Here is a 9,089-nt window from a genome sequence, read left to right as displayed (position 1 = left end):
AGGCTGAGAAGAGGAATCGGGAATTGTTGAAGTGGTTAAATCAAAAAGGTGAATCATACTTCATTCCAATATCAAGTCTTAGAGTCATACTCCAAGATTGTACATTGAGTGACATATCCTAAGTAGGTTTATAACACATCATGAAATATGGAGTAGAAAAGTTTTCTAGCTCATGCACATTTGGAATTAGTAGTTGTGATGTCTTGGAGAAGACAAAGGCCAACTGAGACCAATTATATGAAGTGTCATTCTTGATAAGAATCCGCACTAACTCTTGAAAATTTGTTTGTAAGAAAATGTTTCCTGACAAGAGAATCTTATATGTCAAAAGGTCAGTGGGAGTCGTAAAGATCTTGAAAAGTTTCAAGAACTAATCAAGAATAAACCTATTGTTTATCACTAGCACACGACTTGAGGTTTGTAACCTATTGTGTTGGCATATTCTTGTTTCTGTGCCATTCCAGTTAAAGTTGACTATGCATGTGAGTTCTATGCGTTCTCAATCGTTTGCGTAAGGAAAGGCACCTTGATCAATGAAAGTTCATTGATCAGTAAGGGTGGTCTGCTAAACAACTTGGAAGACATGGTAGGCCCTTGTGTGCTGCTAAGTGGAAAGAAATTAAGATTGAACAAGTTCAATCCATATGAGTTTGAATCTGCCATAGACTTTATCTAATGATAATGGTTGGAAATGACAGGTTCACATGGATAGGAACACATACACCATTAAATCTAAATGTCATAAGGTTTCTCTCCAATTCATGAAAATGATTGTGAGGAAACACTTTCACTGAGTAGATTTTAAGGAGATAGCAGTTGTGTTAATTGCGTTCTCAAATTCGATTATGCTTACGGCCTCCCTCTTCATAATTCAAATTGTGAGAAATCGCAAATAGTTTGAACATTCAGAACTTATTGTTGTAAGTTCTGAATTGTTTGGACACACATATGAGCTTTCTTATAAAAGGTGTATGAGCTTAGATAAAGGCTTATCGAAGCATCTCGTATCGGAAATATCAAGTTTGGTAAGAAAGTCAATGAAGTATTGATTTCTAGAAGTCGAACTGATTTTGGGTATATGTCAAAACTAGTGGGAGAATAAGTGTTATGCTAGTAACAAAATAATTGTTATTCTAGTGGGAGCATGATTATTCTATGAAGGGTTGCAAGTTAGCAATACTAGTTATAGGAAACAAAGGTTACAAATTTGCGAAGTTGCAAAATTTGAAAAAGTTGTTTCGCTATAGTAAGGGAGAGGATACTTATACTTTATTCCGAATCTAAAAGTTTAGATTGAATTATTAATAAAACTTAGTTATGAGTATATATGAATATCATGTTGAAATGCTTCAACATTGAAAATTCTATATGGAAATATTATAGAAAGAGACTGGTCAAGTATCATGTCCTTATGTAAGACATTATGAATCATATCCCATATGCCTCGGATATAGGACCGACTGCATATGCTATAATATTCACCTGTTGTAATTTTCCAAATGCCTAGGGAATTAAGAGGTGAAAAGGACTAGAACCAGATATGACTAAAGTGGTTAAACATCTGTCAAGGATGATCTAAGGTTTGATGAGGATTGGTTGTTTATGGGCAGTTGGAAGTATAGTAATGGATGGATCATATTGACATGATTATCAATAGATAGGATTCTATTAAGAATGCATTGTCATATGGAAAATATGGAAATGCTTCCATAATGAGAGTTGGATATCAAGAATCTATGAGTAAGTTAGAAAATTTTATGCAAGAAGGACATTCAAAGGAATGTGCTTTGAATATGAGACTTCGTATATATGGAATTGTCTTGTAAAAATCTCCAATCCCTAAAGTTTTGTAATTGGCAAATTCTCTATGACTTGCGTACATAGTCGTTACAAAAGGATCATTGCATATAAGAGTAGAATCTAACAGATTACAGTAAGTGGCAAGGACTTGGTATTCTTACACTTGTGATAAGGATTTGGAATTGAGAAATGAGTGTCATTGGAAATGTTTACAATTGATTTATTTCACAAAGTAAGAACCATAGGTAAACATAGTGTGCATTCTTGGAGCATGGGATGACTATTGTTTTAATTCAAGTATTAAGTTGATCAGTCGAAACATTATACAATGAATAATTTGTAATCAATATGGTGATTAAATAAAAGGTGTTTTATTTATATTCAAAAGTTTTGAGACCATATTGGATTTGATTATTCTTGTGTTTCACTTTCCATGTTTTGACTTCCCGAATAATAAGATTATTCAAACATCCACAATCGATTATACTTTGGAAGTGGGTAATGAGGAAAGACTGTCATGAGTTCGTCTGTAGATTGTCTAAGGTGTTTGACATAGCAAAAGTTTGCTACAACATTCATCAGTGCTCTTGAAATAAGATTTGAGTATTGGATTAAACCCACACTCATTTGAATCACTTCATGCATTTTATCACAAGTGATTGTGAGACGATAATATCTTATATTCTTGAAACGGAGAGATATAAGTTGTCACACCCCGCTAAAGCGGAAATACGGGGCGTGGCAGTACGAAGGGTCTCATAGCAAAAGTTAAAAGACAACACCAACCATAGTATTAAAAATCATTACAAATTTACAATGAGTTTGAACAACTTTTTAAAAGAGATTACAATGTATTTAAAAGTCAACACATGCAAATGCTCCTACAAGTGTTGTGTCTCTACGTGCCTCTTACTAGATGATTCCTGAAAAAGCATGTAAAACGAGCGTCAACTACAAAAATAGTTGGTGAGTACTCACATATTTAAAAATAATATTGGTTTCATAAATCAAAATAAAAATTTTGATAAAAGTTTCCACGAATAAAAATATATTGCCAAAATAAGTAAATAAGTTTGCATAAACAAAGTTCGTTGTCATCATGAGAGATTAAGTATGTTGCTCAAATGAGATGCAATGTTCATATTCTCATGGGAAATAAAGTTCGTTACTAAAACGAGTAAACAAGTTTCATTGCTAAAATGAGTATATAAGTTTCGTTGATAAAATGAGTATACAAGTTTCGTTACTAAAATACGATATAAGATTCGTATATGCATCAAGTTTCCATTCATGAGTTCACAACCCAAGCCTAATGACCGTTCCTGCCCCCATTCCATCATGTCCATGGTTCCCATGATGTCAGTTCATGGAAATATGCACTCGCGGTTTCGGGCGAGTGGGGGTTGTCGACCCCAAATAGCGCTATCCATAAGACCATCGGCTCGAATATGAGTTAATAGGTTGTATCGGTTCTCCGGGGACTTAATCGTACAAGTTCATAACACCAAATTCATAGTACAAGTTCATAATACAAGGTTCATACAACAAACTTCATATCGTATAGTTCATAGCACAAGTTCATAAAATAATGTTCATAGAAATTGTAGCATGCTTTCCACCCCAAAACATTAAAAACGTAAAATATGGGCTATGAATACTCACAATATGCAAAATATAGCGACCAAGTTTATACGAGTCAAATAAATACAATGAACATAGATAGTTTAAGACATGCTTTCCCACCCCCAAAACATTTAAAAGAAACCGAAAATAGGGGAGTCGTGAATACTCACAATACATTGAGATGATGCTATTGGTGCCTTGAACTACGTTCCATGTGTACCACTCCCGATTCCTACAATAATGGTATTCGCTAGTGAGTCTCTAATCGAAATCTAACACTAGTATACTTACTACTACAATAGAATTATGCCAATATTGTGTCAAAATTTAATATTGATAAGTTACAAACATTTTTCTGTGGAAATTAAGTTTCAAAGAATCAATTGTTATATAACAATTTAAGTGGAAAATTTCCATTATTGAAATGTTAATATTTAGCATTTTAGAGGTGTTCCAATGATTAAATATTCAAAACGAAATCAATTTAGTTCTAAACTTTCCCAAACTTTGTATTTCATTTTTAATTGAAGTCAAAGACCTTAAGATAAATTTTCTTGAATTTTTGATTTGTCTAACTATTTTTCACCATTTAATTCCATGAATAATCATAAAATCATGGAAAAATACTAAATTATCATGAAAAATTCTTGTAATTTTTGTGTAACTATTTTACAGTGTACATAATCTAGGAAAAATATTAATATGTGTTTTCAAAAAGTTTAACACAATTTTTCTGATTTTTGTACATTTAAGTGTATTAAATCTTGGGAAAATAGAAGAAAAATAGCATACAGAAGATAAAAATCATGAAAATTTTCATGTATCATCCTAACATATTTTAAGAGTTTCTGGTAAATTTTCATGAATTTTAGATGAGTAAAACTATTTTTCCTGTTTTTAGTCCATTATAAACACAAAAATTCAAGAAAAATAGATATACATTTTCAAAAATTCCCAAAATATTTTTGGGAGTCTTAAGTATAAGGTACAAGCTGCGAAAAATAAGAAATAATATTTTCACATTTCCTAAAGTGGTTTTATGATTTATTAGAGCTAAATAAAAAGAAAATTAAAAACCATACTAAACAGTAACACAAATCGATGAAACTTCATGAGAGATGTTTGTTAACTTAAAGGGTCATCCACAAATATTTCCAGAATTTATTTACAAGTTTAAGTATTTTATATGCTTTAACACTCTATTTTATTATTATTTTCATGTAAAAATAAAGAAAATATATATTGAGCTGAAAATTTCCAGAATGCAACTTCAAACAATTTAATAACAATGAAAAATTGTTTTCTTATTTTTGATGTCGAAAAACATGCCTAAAGGCTCAAACAATTATAGAGAAAACTTGATTCTTGTGATTTTGGTAAAAATTATTGATGTTACTTTGAGAATTTTTGCAACATGTTCCAAAGGCTTTTGAATCAAGATATATTTATACCTCTTAATACATGATGTTAAGTGCTCAAATTAAATTTTCCTTGATTTTTAGTGATGAATAAGATCTTTGAACATGCAATACAAAACTAGTATTCACAAAAAGGTGCTGATTGAGCAACAATTTTGTAAAAATTGCTAAAAATCGAAATATTTGAATTTTCCAGTGAGGTCAGATGGGTTTGAAAGCTAACTCAAAATCTTATATTTCAGAAAATGAATCCCGAATTTTCCTTAAGAAATGAGTGAGATATGTCAGTTTAAAGTCAGGTAAAGAAATCTGGCAGATTGCATGCATGGTGATTGGTTAGAAAAATGAGTTTTCATCATTTCTTTGAGTAAATCTTTTGAAATATTTTAAAAGATATCATGATAAACTTATATTCTAGTCATGTTTCCAGAGATCAAAAGATTAAAACTTATCAAAATGTATACATTCATTTATGAACAAAATTTTGTTTCTCAAAAACTCTTAACTTGAGTTTGATGTTTTAATCCTTAAAATCGATTTTTGCACTAAGATCATGAACATGCAACCTTGTTTATCATACATGCATGGTGTTAAAACACATCCATGATGTTCTAAAAACCATTTTAACAAAAAGAAAACAAGTTTGAAGAAGATGAAGAAGTAGAAGTCGGTTTTTGAAGTAAAATGCACATGCATGGCTTAAATCATTGTTGTGGATCTTCAAGAGATGTATGTTCTTTACCTTAAATTTATTTGTGGCTTGAAAAACCCTTATGAATCTCCATAATTTCGTGGTTAAGAGGCTGTGGTTGTGGTGTTTGGAAAAAAAAATTAGAGAGAAAGTAGAGAGAGTTTTCTAGAGAGAGAAAGAAGAGAGATGTGTGTGTGTTGGAGAATGAGAGTGAGAGAGAGAGATATGGGAAGAAAGGGGTCCGAAATTTTGAGTATAATAACCCTTTCTCATTCATTTTGTTTTATAAAATTTAAGTTATTTTATAAAATATCTAAATTTTATATAAAATGTGCACTAAAATCAAGTTTTTATTCATGAAACCTTGATTTTTGACTTATAAATTAAGGATGAATGATAATGACTTAAATTTTTATTTTCCTTGATTATATTTCCCTGAATTTAATTGTTTTAATATAATATTATAAGTTTCATAACTATTTTTATAGAATTCTTGATGTTAAACTTTATAAAATTTAAGTTTTAGGGTTTTTAGGGTTTTTGAGAGTTTGTAAAAATTTGGATATCAAAATAAATAGAATACTTGAGACTTTAAATTATCTTATGGTATTATAAATCTTTTATAGTTATAAATAATGTTTGTAATTTATTTTTATCGGTTTATTGGCATTCTATGTAGTGATTCCGAGATTCAAGCGAAATTGAGGAATCAAGTATACTAGTCCTAGTCTTCAACTTTGACTTAAGTTTCTATGAGAGTTTGACCTAATTTCTACTTCTAGGTCAAGTGCATGATGTGTGTATATGATTCATGAAAAGGTGTTCGAGTCAAAGAGTGACCCAAATATGGATAGCCTCTACAGTTAAGTAGTTGTAGAATTCACATATCAATGTGAAATCTAAGTACATTATCCATTGTTTCTAGTTACTTCCAAGTTTCTAGTAGGTTATAACTGAGCTTCTAGTCACTAAGTCCAGTATGTGTCGTGCCTATATGTGCAACTAAGTTTATTCAAATCTAGAACCGACTCGAATTTTGACGGTTGTCACATAAGTTTTAGTTTACAAGTCGGTTGCACATTGATGATGTGAAAACGCACCTGTATCTTGGTGTTATAAAACACATTATTGTGTGTAATTTGATGAGTAGATGGAGCAAGCATATGAGTCGAAGTTTATCCGTTCCTTTTACCCTAAGAGGGATAAAAGTGATATTTGTAGGCCCCTCGATGATTTAATGATGACAACCCTAAGCGCTTGGCCAAGCCTGGACTGATTTGATTTGTTCAATTAGTCAGTTGTCATAAATTGGAATTCGGGAAACAACACATGGACAGAGAGAATGATTAAAATCCATGTCTCATGTCCATACAATATCTTGTAGAATGGAGGAATGTATGATCCCTTATCTAATGGACGCGTTACTGATAAGATCAGAGTTAGACAACGAATTTTGAGAGCTACGATTGCTAATCAGATTTTGAAGTCGTACTTGCAGTTATATTTATTAGACTTATCTAAATGGGAGACTGTTGGATTAGGTGTCTAAGCCCATAACTATAATTGGTATGTACTTGACCCGATAGTAGCATGGTCCATTTGGATTGCCTTCACCAGAACAATTTGATAGGATGGATATTTTAGAAAGAGGTTATTTGTGATTTATTAATATATTATATGAATACTATATTAATTGAGAAATCATATTATTTAATTGGTATTGATCAATAATTAATTTGGAACGAATTTAGTGATCAAAAGAGACTAATTAAATTAACGGGGACTGATTATGTAAATCAGTGAGACATATGGTTTGGGCTAATGATCCATCATTAATTTGTAATGGGCTAAGCTTATGTGAAAGTCCATAAGTTATTAGTCCAAATAAGTTATGGATTATAAGCCTAAGTGTAAGAATTAGGGTTACATATAACTCTTGGAATTCTACACTATATATCTAACCCACTAAAGCGAAAAATTGGATCAAGGGTGGATCATTCTAAGAGATGGATGATTTTATGTGCACCATAACCTCTCTCATTATTCTCCATTTGTTCATGGTATTTGTGAACCATTTGAGGCATCACACCTGAGTTGCTAAGCTCTTCAAATGCCAAATTCTACAAGCTACATAAAGAGGTAATCATCTAACTATTTTATGATTCATATATCAAATTGTATGCTAGTTATTGGCATCATGCTTTAGATAATTTTTGTTACATGTATAACTAGAGGAAACTTAGATCCAAAGCTTTTAGGGTTGTATGTGCACCATTGGAGTGTTATAGTACATAAAACCCAACAGAAACTTCCCGTGGTCAATACACCGTAACCTCTGATGATTCCATTTGTATTGTTCCCGAACGTGACGTGTCCACCGTTATAGATAGGCCTGAAGTCGTGAAGGTATTCTAACCTTCCTGTCATGTGCAAGGAGCAGACGCTATCAATTAACCACTCCTCTTCTTGTTCCTAGTTGCACATTGCCTGAAAATTAAACGGTTAGTTTGGGCACCCAAATAAGTTTGGAGCCCGGGGTCACATGTGAATCTTTCTTACTAGATGCATGCACGTGGGTTGTAGGAACAGTTTTCATGTCAGGTTTTAAACCTAGTCGTGGTTGTTTCACGACTTATGGGATGTTACGAGATTGGATGGAACAAGACTTTTTTAGTGGATAAAATCCAAAGGAGAGATTTTTCTCGTTTATCCAGACACTGTACTTGGTCAACGGTTCGGAGGGTATAGTTTGAGTCTTATGATCAGTCCGTGAGTGGGATTTGGCTGCAGTGCCCTTGGAATTTGAAAAAGTTTTCGCATGTGAATGACTCCTGGGTTTTGTCCTGACTACATGTTGATGTGATTTTGATGGTTTAGGAGTTGATAAAATACCCTTCCACTTTGGATCGTTTAAGGAATATTTTTGAAAATAATAGTTTTGAAAAGACGTGACTTTCTTTTGGGATTTTGCAGGAGTGTTTGAAAAGGTTTTTGTTACTATACATTCCTTTTTGTTTGATCCCTTGACTGCCGTGATTTTTGAAAGATTTTTAGCAGTAGTGGGTTTTTCGAAACCTTTTTTATTTGAAAATTTGGTTTGTTTGAAAGTTTTATTTTTGTAGTCAATATCCCGCTTTTTACCTCAGGATATCAGTTCCTCTTTGAAAGCCAATTTTGCTTGAGTTTTTGGAGAACCATAGTCAGAAACGTTCAGCTGCTGTCACACCCCAAAACTAAGAACGGCGGAAACGTTCTGGGGTGGAGGACGTCATGTACAGTATCACAACAATGCATAATAGTAAAGACAAGCAACAACATCCATTGCATTAATATAATAATTGTAATACAAGCGTGTTCTGAACAGTATGTAAGACACCAAAATGTAAAATCAAAATAAAAGATGAGTCTTGTATGTGCTCCATCTTCTCAAAAGCTTCATCTGTACTTGTCTACTGATGACCTGAGAATACAAGTTATTTTGAAAGAGTTTATCAGCATAAAGCTGGTGAGTTCATAAGTATTTAGTGTCATTGCATGTATAAAAATGTTTACAACGA

The sequence above is a fragment of the Lactuca virosa genome, chromosome 5 (genome assembly GCF_052849685.1).
Source record: "Lactuca virosa cultivar CGN04683 chromosome 5, Lactuca_virosa_CGN04683_v6, whole genome shotgun sequence".
NCBI classification, from domain to species: domain Eukaryota; kingdom Viridiplantae; phylum Streptophyta; class Magnoliopsida; order Asterales; family Asteraceae; genus Lactuca; species Lactuca virosa.
This window is presented reverse-complemented; position numbering follows the sequence as displayed.